Source organism: Triticum dicoccoides, chromosome 4B (genome assembly GCF_002162155.2).
Source record: "Triticum dicoccoides isolate Atlit2015 ecotype Zavitan chromosome 4B, WEW_v2.0, whole genome shotgun sequence".
Taxonomy (NCBI): Eukaryota; Viridiplantae; Streptophyta; class Magnoliopsida; order Poales; family Poaceae; genus Triticum; species Triticum dicoccoides.
Window position 1 is genome coordinate 214,631,580 of NC_041387.1, and position 16,498 is coordinate 214,648,077.

Below are 16,498 nucleotides of genomic sequence, written 5' to 3' on the forward strand. Positions count from 1 at the left end.
AGCACCGCCTCAGGAAGACTTGCCTCAGGCGCCTGAGACTGGAGCCCTAGCATGTGGCCACCCCACAGGGGCCTGCCTTCTGCTTGCACTCGAGCCTCAGGAGGGGTGCTGGACTGAAGAGTTCAAGGCGTACCTACTTCAAGGGACCTTGCCAGAGAAGGAGGAGGATGCCGAGTGCGTGGCTCGTCAAGCGACCGCGTACTGCATCCAGGACAGTGAGTGAGGGAGTCCTGGATTAGGGGGTGTCCAGATAGCCGGACTATGACCATTGGCCGGACTCCTGGACTATGAAGATACAAGATTGAACACTTCGTCCCGTGTCCGGATGGGACTTTCCTTGGCATGGAAGGCAAGCTTGGCGATACGGATATGTGGATCTCCTACCATTGTAACCGACTCTGTGTAACCCTAACCCTCTTGGGCGCCTATATAAACCGGAGGGTTTTAGTCCTTAGGACGGGAAAACAACAATAATACCATAGGCTAGCTTCTAGGGTTTAGCCTCTCTGATCTCGTGGTTGATCTACTCTTGTACTACCCATATCATCAATATTAATCAAGCAGGAGTAGGGTTTTACCTCCATCGAGAGGGCTCGAACCTGGGTAAACACATCGTGTCCCTTGTCTCCTGTTACCATCCGCCTAGACGCACAGTTCGGGACCCCCTACCCGAGATCCACCGTTTTTGACACCGACATTGGTGCTTTCATTGAGAGTTCCTCTGTGTCGTCATCTTTAGGCCCGATGGCTCCTCCAATCATCAACAACGATGCGGTCCAGGGTGAGACTTTTCTCCCCAGACAGATCTTTGTATTCGGCGGCTTTGCACTGCGGGCCAATTCGCTTGGCCATCTGGAGCAGATTGAAAGCCACGCCCCTGGCCATCAGGTCAGATTTGGAAGTTTGAACCACATGGCTGACGTCCGCGGAGACTTGATCTTCGACGGGTTCGAGCCACGGCCAAGTGCGCCGCACTGTCATGATGGGCATGATCTAGCTCTGCCGCCGAACAGTGCCCTAGAGGCCGCACCAGTGTCCGCTCCGACCCTTAGCTCGGAGCCGACTGCGCCGATCGAGGATGGGTGGATGGACACCGCCTAGGGGGCTGCGATCTCTACGACAATTGAGCCGAACACCATCCCTGTCCTTTGCAAGGCTCGTAACTCCAAGGTGCCGGACTCCTCTCCAGACTCCGAACCTTCCGCGCCCCTGCCAATCGAATCCAATTGGGCGCTCGTCATGGAGTTCACCGTCGTGGACATCTTTCAGCACTCGCCCTTTGGCGACATCCTGAATTCAATAAAGTCTCTCTCTTTATCAGGGGAGCCCTGGCCGGACTATGGTCAGGAAGGTTGGGATGAGGACGACGAAGAAATTCATAGCCCACACACCACCCACTTCGTAGCCACTGTCGATGATTTAACCGACATGCCCGACTTCGACTCTAAAGACATCGACGGTATGGACGACGATGTAGGAGATAAGCATGAACCAGCACCTATAAGGCAGTGGACAGCCACCTCATCTCACGATGTATACATGGTGGACACACCTAAAGGAAGCGACGAAGAGGAACAACGGGACGCCACGAGGGATCATTCCCTCGAAAAGCATTCAAAACCGTGACGTAAGCGCTGCTCAAAATCCCGCCTCGACAAAGACAGCAGCCATACAGACCCAGCCATATAGCAGGGCGAACCGGTGGACGACGAACATGCCATCGAGCAACCGTCTGAACAGGACAACCTGGATAAACAATCCATCCCCAGCGAAGATAACAGTCCGGACGATCTCACGCCGGACAAGTTGCTGGAGCAGAAGAACCTCCACAAAAAGCTCGTCGCCACTGCGCGTAGCCTGAGAAAGCAGAAGCGGAAGCTCCAAACAGCAGAAGATGCGCTCAGAACCAGATGGAGCAAAGTACTCAACACCACAGACAAATACAGCGATAGTCGCCGAACAATGAGCTACCCGAATTGAAAACTACTGCCCGAATTTGATGAGGAGGCCATAGAGCCCCCGCAATCAAAGAACAAGGAGACCACCCGGTCGGATAGACGACCCCATGGCAAACATAGAGCGGCAAACGGCGCCGCACACAAGCCGGCACGCGATCCGCACACGGATTCACATCAAAAAGATGGCCCAGTTAGATCTATCTACGGGCCAAGAAAGCAAGCTCTAGTAAGCAATGCAACACATCAAGTATCTGAATATTACGGTACACCTAAATATAGGGGTGCCACACTCCCCCTATGTTTCACCGATGAGGTTCTGGATTATGAATTTCCAGCGGGATTCAAGCCCGTAAACATAGAGGCATACGACAGAACAACAGACCCTGGAGTCTGGATTGAGGATTACATCCTCCACATACACATGGATAGAGGAGATGACCTCCACGCCATAAAATACTTACCCCTCAAGCTCAAAGGGCCAGCCCGGCATTGGCTCAAAAGCCTCCCTGAAAACACCATTGAAAGTTGGGAAGAGCTCGAGGATGCTTTTTGGGCAAATTTTCAAGGGACCTATGTCCGACCTGCGGATGCAGACGATTTAAGTCACATAACTCAACAACCCGGAGAGTCAGCCCGAAAATTCTGGAACAGATTACTTACCAAAAAGAACCAAATAGTCGACTGTTCGGACGCCGAAGCCTTAGCAGCTTTCAAACACAACGTCCGAGACGAATGGCTCGCCAGACACCTCGGCCAAGAAAAGCCAAGAACAGTGGCCGCATTAACAAGCCTCATGACCCGCTTTTGCACGGGAGAGGATAGCTGGCTGGCAAGACGCAGTACCAGCGACCCAAGTACATCCAAAGTCAGGGATGGAAATGGGAAACCGCGACGCAGCAAGGACTAGCGCCGGACCAAGGGAAACAGCCCGAAGAGCACGACAGTCAACGCCGGATTCAAAAGCTCTCAGCAGAATCATAAAAAACTGCCCCTTAAGGATAACAGGGACTAGCTATCTAACTTAAACAAAATTTTGGACAAGATATGCCAAATCCACAGTACTCCAGGGAAGCCTGCAAACCATATCCACAGAGATTGTTGGGTCTTCAAGAAGTCCGGCAAACTCAACGCCGAACACAAGGGGCTCGACACACCAAGCGAGGACGATGACGAACCCCACAAGCAGAGCACCGGAAAACAAAAGAATTTCCCACAAGAGGTCAAAACAGTAAACTCACTTCACATGACAAAAGGGAAAAATAGAGCAGCGCCCATAGAGGTACGCGCCATACGGCCTATCCCAGAGGAGTCCCGCCACTGGTTGTTAAAACCAATCACCTTCAACCATCAGGATTACTCTAGAAGTATCCAGAATGCAGGATGGACTGCCTTGATATTAGATCCGATAATTGACAGACTCCAATTTACACAAGTCCTAATGGACGGTGGCAGTGATCTAAACCTGCTATACCAGGACACAATCCGCAAAATGGGGATAGACCCAACCAAAATTCGCCATAGCAACACTTCCTTTCAAGGGGTAATGCCAGGATCATATGCCCATTGTACGGGCTCTCTACTGCTAGAAGTTTTGTTCGGCTCACCCGACAACTTCCGCCGCGAAAAGTTAACCTTCCACCTCGCCCCGTTCACAAGTAGCTACCAAGCACTACTGGGACGCGAAGCTTTCGCCCGCTTTAACGCAATACTGCATTATGCATCCCTTACACTTAAAATGCCCGGTCCGCGAGGAATCATCTCCTTAAAGGGAAATACCGAGTGTTCCTTGAGCCCAGAAGACGGTGTGACTGCCTTGACAGACACACACTAAGCCGGCTTCACCAATAAAAGCACCTAAATAGGTCGTTCAGACCCCGGACACGGCTAGACGAGTCAGGCGTAAACATACAAGGGCTTACTAGCCGCATACCCCTGTACAAGGGGCTCGGCCCATGTACAACAAGAGACAATAAAGCTCAATTTTATTCATTATTTGAATTGTACTTTGTTTATTTAATATAACATACATGTTCGCATGATCTTTTTCAACTAAGTTCCTCTCTTTTACAGATGAACACCGTGCTACACCCGTCTAGGATACGGCACAACGGAGATACAGGCGCAGACGTGCAGTAGGGACCCGTGACAAGGATTCTTTTCAGATTAAGACCCTGCATAAACCTTTTTTACTGTCTCTTGTTGATACACATCCCCTGGTTTCTTGTTATAACCGAGGAGGAGGCTGACGTTTTGGCATGGGCCACGTCAGAATTTTGCGCGTACCTGGACACCAGGGGCTTATTACCAAGGGCGTTGTTCGGCCCGTTTTCATAAAGACCGAATACCTTAGGGAGTGTTCGGCGTCTCGAGTTAGGCCTTATATGCATCAGCTCTGAATCATGTCTTTGGTCAAATGTTGGGTTTGCCCGGCTCCTGTGTTTTCCTGCCTTATGTTCCACTCTATCGGCTAAGGCGGCACCAGGAGAACTACTGCAATTGTGCCCCGATTCGACCAGTCGAGCACCTCAGTAGAGAAAGCCGAAAACTGACTGTCATGATATAGCGTGAAACTGGTCAACCACTCGATGACCAGACGGAATCTATAGGATTCCTCCGCATTGACGAAGGGCCGTTTCCCGGTCAGGCACATACACGCCCCGAATTCGGGTGAGCGCGGTGCCCTAGGGGCTATATAGTAGCCCCACTGTCAAACTCCTATGGCTAAGTGAAAGTGATAAAGCATTATAGTCCGGTTGCCTAGTTTGCTGCTCTATCACCTCCTTTATAGGACCAAGACTTTGGATCAAGTGTGAAAATGCGCCTTTTGCAAACACCCCCGCATTATCTGCGAGGGGGCTGAAGATGAAGACTGCCATCTTTCAGGTTATATATATATATACATTAGCGGCCGCACAGGAGGTATTTTAATTCTTGAAAGGCACAAGTATAAAAAGCTTTTATATTCCATCGATACATTATTTCACAATAATACATGTTATTCGAACATAATATCCTTTGAGCACTGCGCCTCTATTAAACGAGCGCCCTACAGAACTTCCTGAAAATAGTGCTCGACAGGTACTCGGCTTCCGTACGAATCTTGGGATGCAACATCGGTGGCCTTCACCTCCGCCCAGTATGTCTTGACACGGGCAAGAGCCATCCATGCACCCTCTATGCATGCCGACCTCCTGATTGCATTGATATGCGGTACCGCACCAAGGAACTGCTGCACCAAGCCAAAATAACTCTTTGGCTCGGGCCTTTTCGGCCACAAAAGACTCACGACATCCTTCATGGCAATTCCGGATAACCTATTCAGCTCCGCCCATTCGGCCAAGCGATCGGTTAATGGAAGTGGGCGCTCTGGATTATGGAACTGCGACCAAAAAACCTTTTCCATTTCGTGATCCTTTTGATCCCGGAAGTGTTCGGCTGCGTCCGCGGAACGTGCCGCCAAGTCCAGATAAGCATCCTCCACACTCCACAGCCGGTCCAACTGAGCATATTTAGGATCCACGAATTTCCTCCGCAGCAGAAAGGGCTTTCCAGCCGTGATATCACCGGCCTGACGCAGCTCCTCCTTCATAGCTCTTATCGCAGAGCGAGCATCCTTGGCCTCGGTAGTGGCCTTTTTCAGGTCCTATTGCACCAATCGATCTTCTTTTTCAAGGCGCTTGCAGCGGTCGGCAGCATTCTTCAACTTCATGGCCATCTTGGCCATTTCCTTCTTGCTTCGGCAGTGAGCAGCCTGTTCGGCTTTTAGCTCTTTGGTCGCCTTTAAGGCAGCCGCATCACTCTTTCTGGCCTGCTCCTTGGCTCGGGAGAGCTCCGCCCGAAGGTTCTCCATGGCAGCGGCACCATCTGCATCAAGCATACAAGTTGTAAGGCACGGGCATCAAGCTCCCTTACTAGGTGTCTGCGGAGAAAATGCATACCTTGTGACTCGTCAAGTCGCCTATTGACACGCGCGATGTCGGTATCCGCCGCGTCAAGTTGCCTCTTTAGTTCGGCACATTCATCAGTCCGACTAGCCACCAGACCCTTTGCCACCTACATAGGAAGGGCGACACATTATACCTGGGATTATGATCCTCGACGCGGTGTCATTTTTGACAACACACCGAGCCTCAGGGGCTACTATCTACACAGGGCACATTTTATATGCGGAACTAAAGCCTCCTTCGTGGAGGGCTTTGAGGGGACATACGACTGCCTTCCGGCCCCTCCGGACTCGGAGAAACCCTACGCGACGACACCTAAGGGTCGCCCGCCTCGCAAGACGGTATGGCAGGGGGAGGCGTTTCGCTCTCTATCATCTCCGGACGAAGATCCCCCGAAGATGAGCTCTGCTAAGAAGGGCTGAGATCCAAACTACAAGGTAAAATTTCGGTTGTCTTCATCAGAAATAGGGCAGGGATATCCTTTATTTTTTAAAAAAAATCCCCTTTTTACTTACGGCTCGGTGGAGGGCTGATCCCCTTGGGGGCATAATGCGGTCGAGGCATCTCTCGGCGCAGGACCCTCTGACGAAGATTTCTTCCCCCACTTTGAGATCATGGTCTTCGGGTCTTCAGAGGCGGTCCTCTTCTTCCCTTGGATGGAGGGATTCTCGATCCCTCCTTTCCTGATGGCCTCCTTCGCGGAGGCGTTGGCTTCCTTGTTCCCCACTTCACCTTCTTCCGAAGGCGCAACCTCCAGCATCCTGGTTAACACGGGATTCGGCGTGGTCTCAGGGAGGGGCGGCGGACACCTGATTAACTTTTCTTTCGCTATCCACTCCTGTTCAAGGAACAACTCTTTAAAGGGCAAGTTCGTGATAAATATGGGATAGCATGTCCGTGTACAGGGCTACTTACTTGAGTATCCGGGCGATGGCAGCTCAGACCTGCATTCTCGGTCAAGTCCGGACACATCGCTTGTGATCCGAAGAAAAGCTTGTACATCTCCACGGGCGTCACGCCCATAAAATGTTGGAGAGCTCGTGGTCCCTCCGGGTTAAATTCCCACAGGCGGAGGGGGCGACGTTTGCAGGGCAGGGTGCGACGAATCAGCATGACCTGCGCTACTACGACCAGAGTGATCTCTCTCTCTCTTGGAGGTCTTGAATGCGGCCCTGCAACAAGGGCATGTCCTTGGACAGCCCCCAGTCAAGTCCTTTGTTGACCCATGACGCCAGCCACGGTGGAGGACCCGAGTGAAAGGAGGTGGCGCCACCCATTTGGTGCCCCTGGAAGCTATGATATAGAACCACTCTTGTTGCCATAGGCTGAGCTCCTCTTGGAAAGAGCCCTCGGGCCATGGAGCATCAACATTCTTGCTTATAACAGCCCCTCCGCACTCTTCCTGTTGCCCCTTGATCATCTTCCGCTCCACTTTGAAGGTCTTGAGCCACAATCCGAAGTGAGGGGTAATGCGGAGGAAGGCTTGGCATACGACAATGAACGATGAGATGGGGACGATGGACTCCGGATCCAAGTCATGAAATTCCAACCCATAGTAAAACATGAGCCCCCTCACGAAGGGGTCCGTCGGGAAGCCTAGCCCCCAAAGAAAGTGAGACGTGAACACCATGCTCTCACCAGGCTTGGGAGTGGGAATAACCTGCCCTTGGGCAGGCAGCCTATGCGAAATTTCGCCGGTTAGATACCTGGCATCTTTTAGATTTAGCACGTCTTCTTCCGTAACGGAGGAAGGCATCCACCGGCCTTGTAGGTCGGAGCCGGACATCATCGAAGGTTTGAAGCGCCTCAATCTGGAGCTTTGGGTGTTGGAACTCGAGGCAAGGGGCGGATTCGATTGAGATTGAAAGAAAGGAGTGGAGCCTTGGTCTCTTTATAAAGAGGTTGAATAACAAGATCCTTCCCCGTGACCGTTCGGGACTCGCCTTCGATAGAGGAGACGTACCAACGGGCGCGGTTGGGTTACCCACGCCCGTATTGATGAGTATCCCGGCATAAGGGGACACGATCTTTGCTTTGACGAGACGTGCCAAGGAAACCACCTCGCTAAACATGCTGAGCTGGGACAGTAAAAACGATTCGAATAAAGGCTTGGCCGTGGTGCGGTGTCACGCCATGGAATACGTCAGCAGATTGAAGTTGTGTAAATATTATTCTCTCTATGGTGGTATGTGGAACTTATTTTGCAGAGCCGGACACTATCCTTGTGTTCAAAATCTTCTATGAAGTATTCGGAGGAGGAAGCCGCCTTGTAATGCCGAAGACAATATGCGCGCCGGACTCGTCGTCATTGAAGCCTGGTTCAGGGGCTACTGAGGGAGTCCTGGATTAGGGGGTGTCCGGATAGCCGGACTATGACCATTGGCCGGACTCCTGGACTATGAAGATACAAGATTGAAGACTTCGTCCTGTGTCCGGATGGGACTTTCCTTGGCGTGGAAGGCAAGCTTGGCCATACGGATATGTGGATCTCCTACCATTGTAACCGACTCTGTGTAACCCTAACCCTCTTAGGTGCCTCTATAAACCGGAGGGTTTTAGTCCTTAGGACGGGAAAACAACAATCATACCATAGGCTAGCTTCTAGGGTTTAGCCTCTCTGATCTCGTGGTAGATCTACTCTTGTACTACCCATATCATCAATACTAATCAAGCATGAGTAGGGTTTTACCTCCATCGAGAGGGCCCGAACGTGGGTAAAAACATCATGTCCCTTGTCTCCTGTTACCATCCGCCTAGACGCATAGTTCGGGACCCCTACCCGAGATCCGCCGGTTTTGACACCGACAGTGAGATATATTGCAAGATGCCCAATGACGTTTGGTTGCGATGCATCTCCAGGGAGCAGGGACTTGAGCTGCTAGCAAACATACACGGTGGGGATTATGGGCATCATTCCTTGTCACACACTCTGGTGGGCAAGGCGTGCCGCAGCGGCTTCTACTGGCCCACCATGCTCAACGACTCCACAAAGCTGGTGCGTTCCCGTGAAGCATGCCAGTTCCACGCCAAGAAAATTCACCAGCCCGCTCAGGGCCTCCAGATGATCCCGCTCACATGGCCATTCGCGGTCTGGGGACTGATACGTCTCCAACGTATCTATAATTTTTTATTGCTCCATGCTACTTTATCTACTGTTTTAGGCAATATTGGGCTTTATTATCCACTTTTATATTATTTTTTGGAGTAACCTATTAACCGGAGGCCCAACCCAGATTTGCTGTTTTATGCCTATTTTAGTGTTTCGAGGAAAAGGAATATCACACGGAGTCAAAACGGAACGAAATCAACTGGAGAAGTTATTTTTGGAAGGAAAGCCACCCGATGGACTTGGAGTGCACGTCAGGGAAGAAGGGAGGTGCCCACGAGGGTGGGGTGCACGCCCACCCCCCTGGGCGCACCCCCCTGCCTCGTGGCCCCCCTTCGGTCCACCGACGTACTCCTTTCACCCATATATACCTACGTACCCTAAAACATCTAGAACAGAAGATAGATCAGGAGTTCCGTCGCCGCAAGCCTCTATAGCCACCAAAAACCTCTCGGGAGCCCTTCCCAGCACCCTGCCGGAGGGGGATCCTTCACCGGTGGCCATCTTCATCATCCAGGCGCTATCCATGACGAGGAGGGAGTAGTTCACCCTCGGGGTTGAGGGTATGTACCAGTAGCTATGTGTTTGATCTCTCTCCCTCGTGTTCTCTCTCGTGTTTCCTGAGTGACACGATCTTGATGTATCCCGAGCTTTGCTATTGTAGTTGGATCTTATGATGTTTCTCCCCCTCTACTCTCTTGTGATGAATTGAGTTTCCCCTTTGAAGTTATATTATCATATTGAGTCTTTTATGAGAACACTTGATGTATGTATTGCCGTGATTATCTGTGGTGACAATGGGATATCATGTGCCACTTGATGTCTGTTTTGCTGATCAACTTGCAGGTTTTGTGACATTGGGAACCTATGCATAGGGGTTGGCACACGTTCTTGACTCTCCCGTAGAAGCTTTGGGGCACTCCTTGAAGTACTTTGTGTTGGTTGGATGAATCTGAGATTGTGTGATGCATATCGTATAATCATGCCCACGGATACTTGAGGTGACAATGGAGTATGTAGGTGACATTAAGGTTTTGGTTGATTTGTATCTTAAGGTGTTATTCTAGTATGAACTCTTTTATAGATTGATCCGAAAGAATAACTTTGAGGTGGTTTCGTACCCTACCATAATCTCTACGGTTGTTCTCTGCTATTAGTGGCTTTGGAGGGACTCTTTGTTGCATGTTGAGGGCTTGTTATATTATCTATCTATGTTATTATTGTTGAGAGAACTTGCACTAGTGAAAGTTTGAACCCTAGACCTTGTTTCCTATCATTGCAATACCATTTATGCTCACTTTTATCATTGGTTACCTTGCTGTTTTTATTATTTCAGATTACAAAAACCTATATCTACTATCTATTTTGCACTTGTATCACCATCTCTTCGCCGAACTAGTGCACCTATGCAATTTACCATTGTATTGGGTGTGTTGGGGACACAAGAGACTCTTTGTTATTTGGTTGCAGGGTTGCTTGAGAGAGACCATCTTCATCCTACGCCTCCTACGGATTGATAAACCTTAGGTCATCCACTTGAGGGAAATTTGCTACTGTCCTACAAACCTGTGCACTTGCAGGCCCAACAACGTCTACAAGAAGAAGGTTGTGTGGTAGACATCAAGCTCTTTTCTGGCGCCGTTGCCGGGGAGGCTAGGTAAGTGAAGGTATATCTTTAGATCATGCAATCGAATCTTTTTGTTTCTTGTTTTAGCACTAGTTAGTCTATAAAAGAAAATTACGAAAAAATGGAATTGAGTTTGTCTCATACGCTTCACCTTTTTAATATCTTTCGTGAGTATGATGGAAAAGAAAATTGTGCCAAAGTGTTAGAAGAAGAATGCATTAAATTGTTTGGCACTAAATCTTTGAATGATGAGCATGATTGCAATGTTGTTAGTACGAATTCTTTGAATATCCATGATGCTAATGATGATTGCAGTAGTTATGATGAAAATATCTCTTATGAGCATGTCAACTTTTGTGGAGTGCATGTTTGCATGAACACACCAAATAGAGAAGATATTTATTGCAAGAGGCATAAGTACTTAGAAACCAAATTGTTGCAAGAAGAGCTAGATGAATGTGCTGAAAGATTCAATATTTTTCACGCTCCTTGTGAACTTTGCAATGAACATGGTCATTTAAAGCTCCAATGCTATTTGTTTCATGATCAAGTCGTGTCTAAATATTGTGATAATTGGATTACCCTTGAGCATCATAAAGAGCTTAGCCTTCTTTTGGGTTATGAAGAAATGAAACGTATAACTGAGGGTATTCCAAAATTTTCCCTTGATAAAGTGCTTCATTTTGATCTAGAGAAAATTTATATGTATTGTGCGGTGAATTGTATTGAAAATCCTTATATTGCCAATTACATAAGGAAAAGAAAACAAATAGAAGATGATGAGAATACTAATGAACGCGAAGAGACTTCCCAATATCCTCCTATTATTTCTTATGATGAATAAGGTAACGAGGAGGAGCTTTCTATTCAACCAATCTCATCAATAAGGAGCTCAAAGAGGAAGGTTGAACCTACACATAATGTGAATAAGAAAAAGAAAAGAAGGAGTAACAAATGTAAAAAGGTATCCCTCCCAAATGATGTTGCTCCTACTACTACTTGTGATAATGATAATTGCTATACTATTGGTGCTATCCATATTTTTAATGATGAGAGTGATTATGCTTATGATATGAAGGAGCCCAGCTTGGGGAAGCTATGTTTGATGAGGATGAAATATTTGAGAATACATTTTCTGGAATTAATGTTTGTCCCAAGCTTGGGGATGCTATGTTTAATGAAGATGACATTTTTAGCACCCCAAGTTTTGATATGCAAAGTTGTTATGATGATAGCATGCCTCCTACCTATGATGATTATATTGATGAAAGTGGGTTCGGAAGAGCGTCAACTTTAGGAAGTAGTGATCCCACTATTTTGGAGGATGTTGAATCTTATTGTGATGAATATGAAAGTGGATTTGGAAGAGTGTCAAGTTTATTTAGTAATGATTCCACTATTTCGGAAGAGGTCCCAATTGATTATGAGAACAAAGTTGCTATCTATGATGAATATTGTGATGACTTGTATACTATTAAGAATAATGATAACCATGAAACTTGTCATCATGATTTTAGTTTTCAATTGGATTATGCCTCACAAAATAATTATTTTGTTAAGTTTGCTCCCACTACTATTCATGAGGAGAATTTTTCTTATGTGGAGAGTAGTAAATTTTCTATGCTTGTAGATCATGAAAAGAATGCTTTAGGTGCTGGTTATATTGTTGAATTCATTCATGATGCTACTGAAAATTATTATGAGGGAGGAACATATTCTTGTAGGAGTTGCAATAATGTCAAGTTTCCTCTCTATGTGCTTAAAATCTTGAAGTTATGCTTGTTTTACCTTCCTATGCAAGTTGATTATTGTTCCCATAAGTTGTTTGCTCACAAAATCCCTATTCATAGGAAGTGGGTTAGACTTAAATATGCTAGTCATATGCTTCATGATGCTCCCGTTATGTTTCAATTCTTATCTTTTATGTGAGCATCATTGTCATCATCATGCCTAGCTAGAAAGGCATTAAAGAAAAGCGCTTGTTGGGAGACAACCCAATATTTATCATTACTGTTTTTGTGTGCTCACATGGTTATGCTACTGTAGTAATCATGTTTTATAGCTTTAGTTTCAATAAAGTGCCAAGTAAGACCTTTAGGATGGCTTACGGTGATAGTTGTGTTGATCCTGCTGAAAATCAGAAACTTTTGCACCCGGTAAATTAGTTTTGTTAATTCACAGAAACGTGCTTCTGGTCTGATTCGTTTTGCTCTGGATTGGTACACTAATTGCGTAGGACTTCCTAATGTGTTAGGATTTTTGGAGTTCCAGCAGTATACATTTGATACAGATTACTACAGACTGTTCTGTTTTTGACAGATTCTGTTTTATATGTGTTGTTTGCTTATTTTGATGAATCTATGAGTAGTATCGGAGGGTATGAACCATAGATAAGTTGGAATATAGTAGATGTTACACCAATAAGAATTTATAATGAGTTAATTACAGTACCTAAGTGGTTGTTTTATTTTCTTATACTAACGGAGCTTACGAGTTTTCTGTTGAGTTTTGTGTTGTGAAGTTTTCAAGTTTTGGGTAAGGATTCGATGGACTATGGAATAAGGAGTGGCAAGAGCCTAATCTTGGGGATTCCCAAGGCACCCCAAGGTAATATTCAAGGACAACCAAGAGGCAAAGCTTGGGGATGCCCCGGAAGGCATCCCCTCTTTCGTCTACTTCCATCGGTAATTTACTTGGAGCTATTTTTTTATTCACCACATGATATGTGTTTTGCTTGGAGCGTCTTGTATTATTTGCGTCTTTGCTTGTTAGTCTACCACAATAATCCTTTCTGTACACACCTTTTGAGAGAGCCATACATGAATTGGAATTTGTTAGAATATTCTATGTGCTTCACTTATATCTTTTGAGCTTGATAGTTTTGCTCATAGTGCTTCACTTATATCTTTTGAGCTTGATAATTTTTGCTCCTAGTGCTTCACTTAGATCTTTTAGAGCATGGTGGTGGATTTGTTTTGAAGAAACTATTGATCTCTCATGCTTCACTTAGATTATTTTGAGAGTCGTTAATAGCATGGTAATTTGCTTAATATTAATATACTTGGTATTCAAGATATATGAAACTTTCTTTTGAGTGAATTGAATACTAAGATAAGTTTGATGCTTGATAATTGTTTTGAGATATGGAGGTGATAATATCAAAGTCGTGCTAGTTGAGTAATTGTGAATTTGAGAAATGCTTGTGTTGAAGTTTGCATGTCCCGTAGCATGCGCGTATGGTTAAAGTTGTGTAACAAATTTGAAACATGAAGTATACCTGGCTTGTGCATCCTTATGAGTGGCGGTCGGGGAGGAGCGATGGTATTTTCCTACCAATCTATCCCCCTAGGAGCATGCGCGTAGTACTTGATTTTGATGACTTCTAAATTTTTGCAATAAGTATATGAGTTCTTTTGACTAATGTTGAGTCCATGGATAATACGCACTTTTACCTTTCCGCCTTTGCTAGCCTCTTCGGTACCGTGCATTGCCCTTTCTCACCTTGAGAGTTGGTGCAAACTTCGCCGGTGCATCCAAACCCCGCGATATGATACGCTCTATCACACATAAACCTCCTTATATCTTCCTCAAAACAGCCACCATACCTACCTATCATGGCATTTCCATAGCCATTCCGAGATATATTGCCATGCAACTTCCATCATCATCATCATGACATACATTACTTTTGTCATATTGCCATTGCATGATCATGTAATTGACATCGTATTTGTGGCAAAGCCACCATGCATTATTTTTCATACATGTCACTCTTGATTAATTGCACCATCCCAGTACACCGCCGGAGGCATTCATATAGAGTCATATCTTGTTCTAAGTTTCGAGTGGTAATCCTTATGTTGTAATCAATAGAAGTGTGATGATCATCATTATTAGAGCATTGCCAAAAAAAAGGCCAAAAGAAAGAAAAAAATAAAGGCCCAAAAAAAGAAAATAAAAAGGGAAATGCTACTATCTCTTTTGCCACACTTGTGCTTCAAAGTAGCACCTTGTTCTTCATGTAGTGAATCTCATATATTGTGCTTCAAAGTAGCACCTTTTTCTTCATGTAGTGAGTCTCATAAGTTGTACTTTTATACTAGTGGGAATTTTTCATTACAGAACTTGGCTTGTATATTTCTACAATGGGTTTCCTCAAATGCCCTAGGTCTTCGTGAGCAAGCGAGTTGGATGCACACCCACTAGTTTTCTTTTGTTGAGCATTCCTAGCTCTAGTGCATCTGTTGCATGGAAATCCCTACTCCTCATGTTGACATCAATTAATGGGCATCTCCATAGCCCGTTGATTATCCTCGTCAATGTGAGACTTTCTCCTTTTTGCTTCTCCACACAATCCCCATCATCATATTCTGTTCCACCCATAGTGCTATATCCATGGCTCACGCTCATATATTGCTTGAAGGTTGAAAAGGTTTGAGATTATTTAAGTATGAAACAATTGCTTGGCTTGTCATCAGGGGTATAGAAGTTGGGAACATCTTTGTGTGACAAATATGAAGCATAGCCAAACTATGTGATTTTGTAGGGATGAACTTTCTTTTGCCATGCTATTTTGAGAAGACATGATTGCTTTGATTAGTATGCTTGAAGTATTATTATTTTTATGTCTATATGAACTTTTGTCTTGAATCTTTCGGATCTGAATATTCATACCACAATTAAGAAGATTTACATTGAAATTATGCCAAAGTATCACTCCGCATCAAAAATTCTTTTTTATCATTTACCTACTAGAGGACGAGCAGGAATTAGGCTTGGGGATGCTTGATACGTCTCCAACGTATCTATAATTTTTTATTGCTCCATGCTACTTTATCTACTATTTTAGGCAATATTGGGCTTTATTATCCACTTTTATATTATTTTTGGGACTAACCTATTAACCGGAGGCCCAGCCTAGATTTGCTGTTTTATGCCTATTTCAGTGTTTCGAGGAAAAGGAATATCAGACGGAGTCAAAACGGAACGAAATCAACTGGAGAAGTTATTTTTGCAAGGAAAGCCACCCGATGGACTTGGAGTGCACGTCAGGGAAGAAGGGAGGTGCCCACGAGGGTGAGGGTGCGCCCACCCCCTAGGTGCGCCCCCCTTCCTCGTGGCCCTCCGTTCGGTCCACCGATGTACTCCTTTCACCCATATATACCTATGTACCCTAAAACTTCCAGAACAGAAGATAGATCAGGAGTTCCGCCGCCACAAGCCTCTGTAGCCACCAAAAACCTCTCGGGAGCCCTTCCTGGCACCCTGCCGGAGGGGGGATCCTTCACCGGTGTCCATCTTCATCATCCCGACGCTATCCATGACGAGGAGGGAGTAGTTCACCCTCGGGGCTGAGGGTATGTACCAGTAGCTATTTGTTTGATCTCTCTCTCTCTCTCGTGTTCTCTCTCGTGTTTCCTCTATGGCACGATCTTGATGTATCCCAAGCTTTGCTATTGTAGTTGGATCTTATGATGTTTCTCCCCCTCTACTCTCTTGTGATGAATTGAGTTTCCCCTTTGAAGTTATCTTATCGGATTGAGTCTTTTATGAGAACACTTGATGTATGTCTTCCCGTGATTATCTGTGGTGACAATGGGATATCATGTGCCACTTGATGTATGTTTTGGTGATCAACTTGCGTGTTTCTTGACATTGGGAACCTATGCATAGGGGTTGGCACACGTTCTTGACTCTCCGGTAGAAGCTTTGGGGCACTCCTTGAAGTACTTTGTGTTGGTTGGATGAGTCTGAGATTGTGTGATGCATATCGTATAATCATGCCCGCGGATACTTGAGGTGACAATGGAGTATCTAGGTGACATTAGGGTTTTGGTTGATTTGTATATTAAGGTGTTATTCT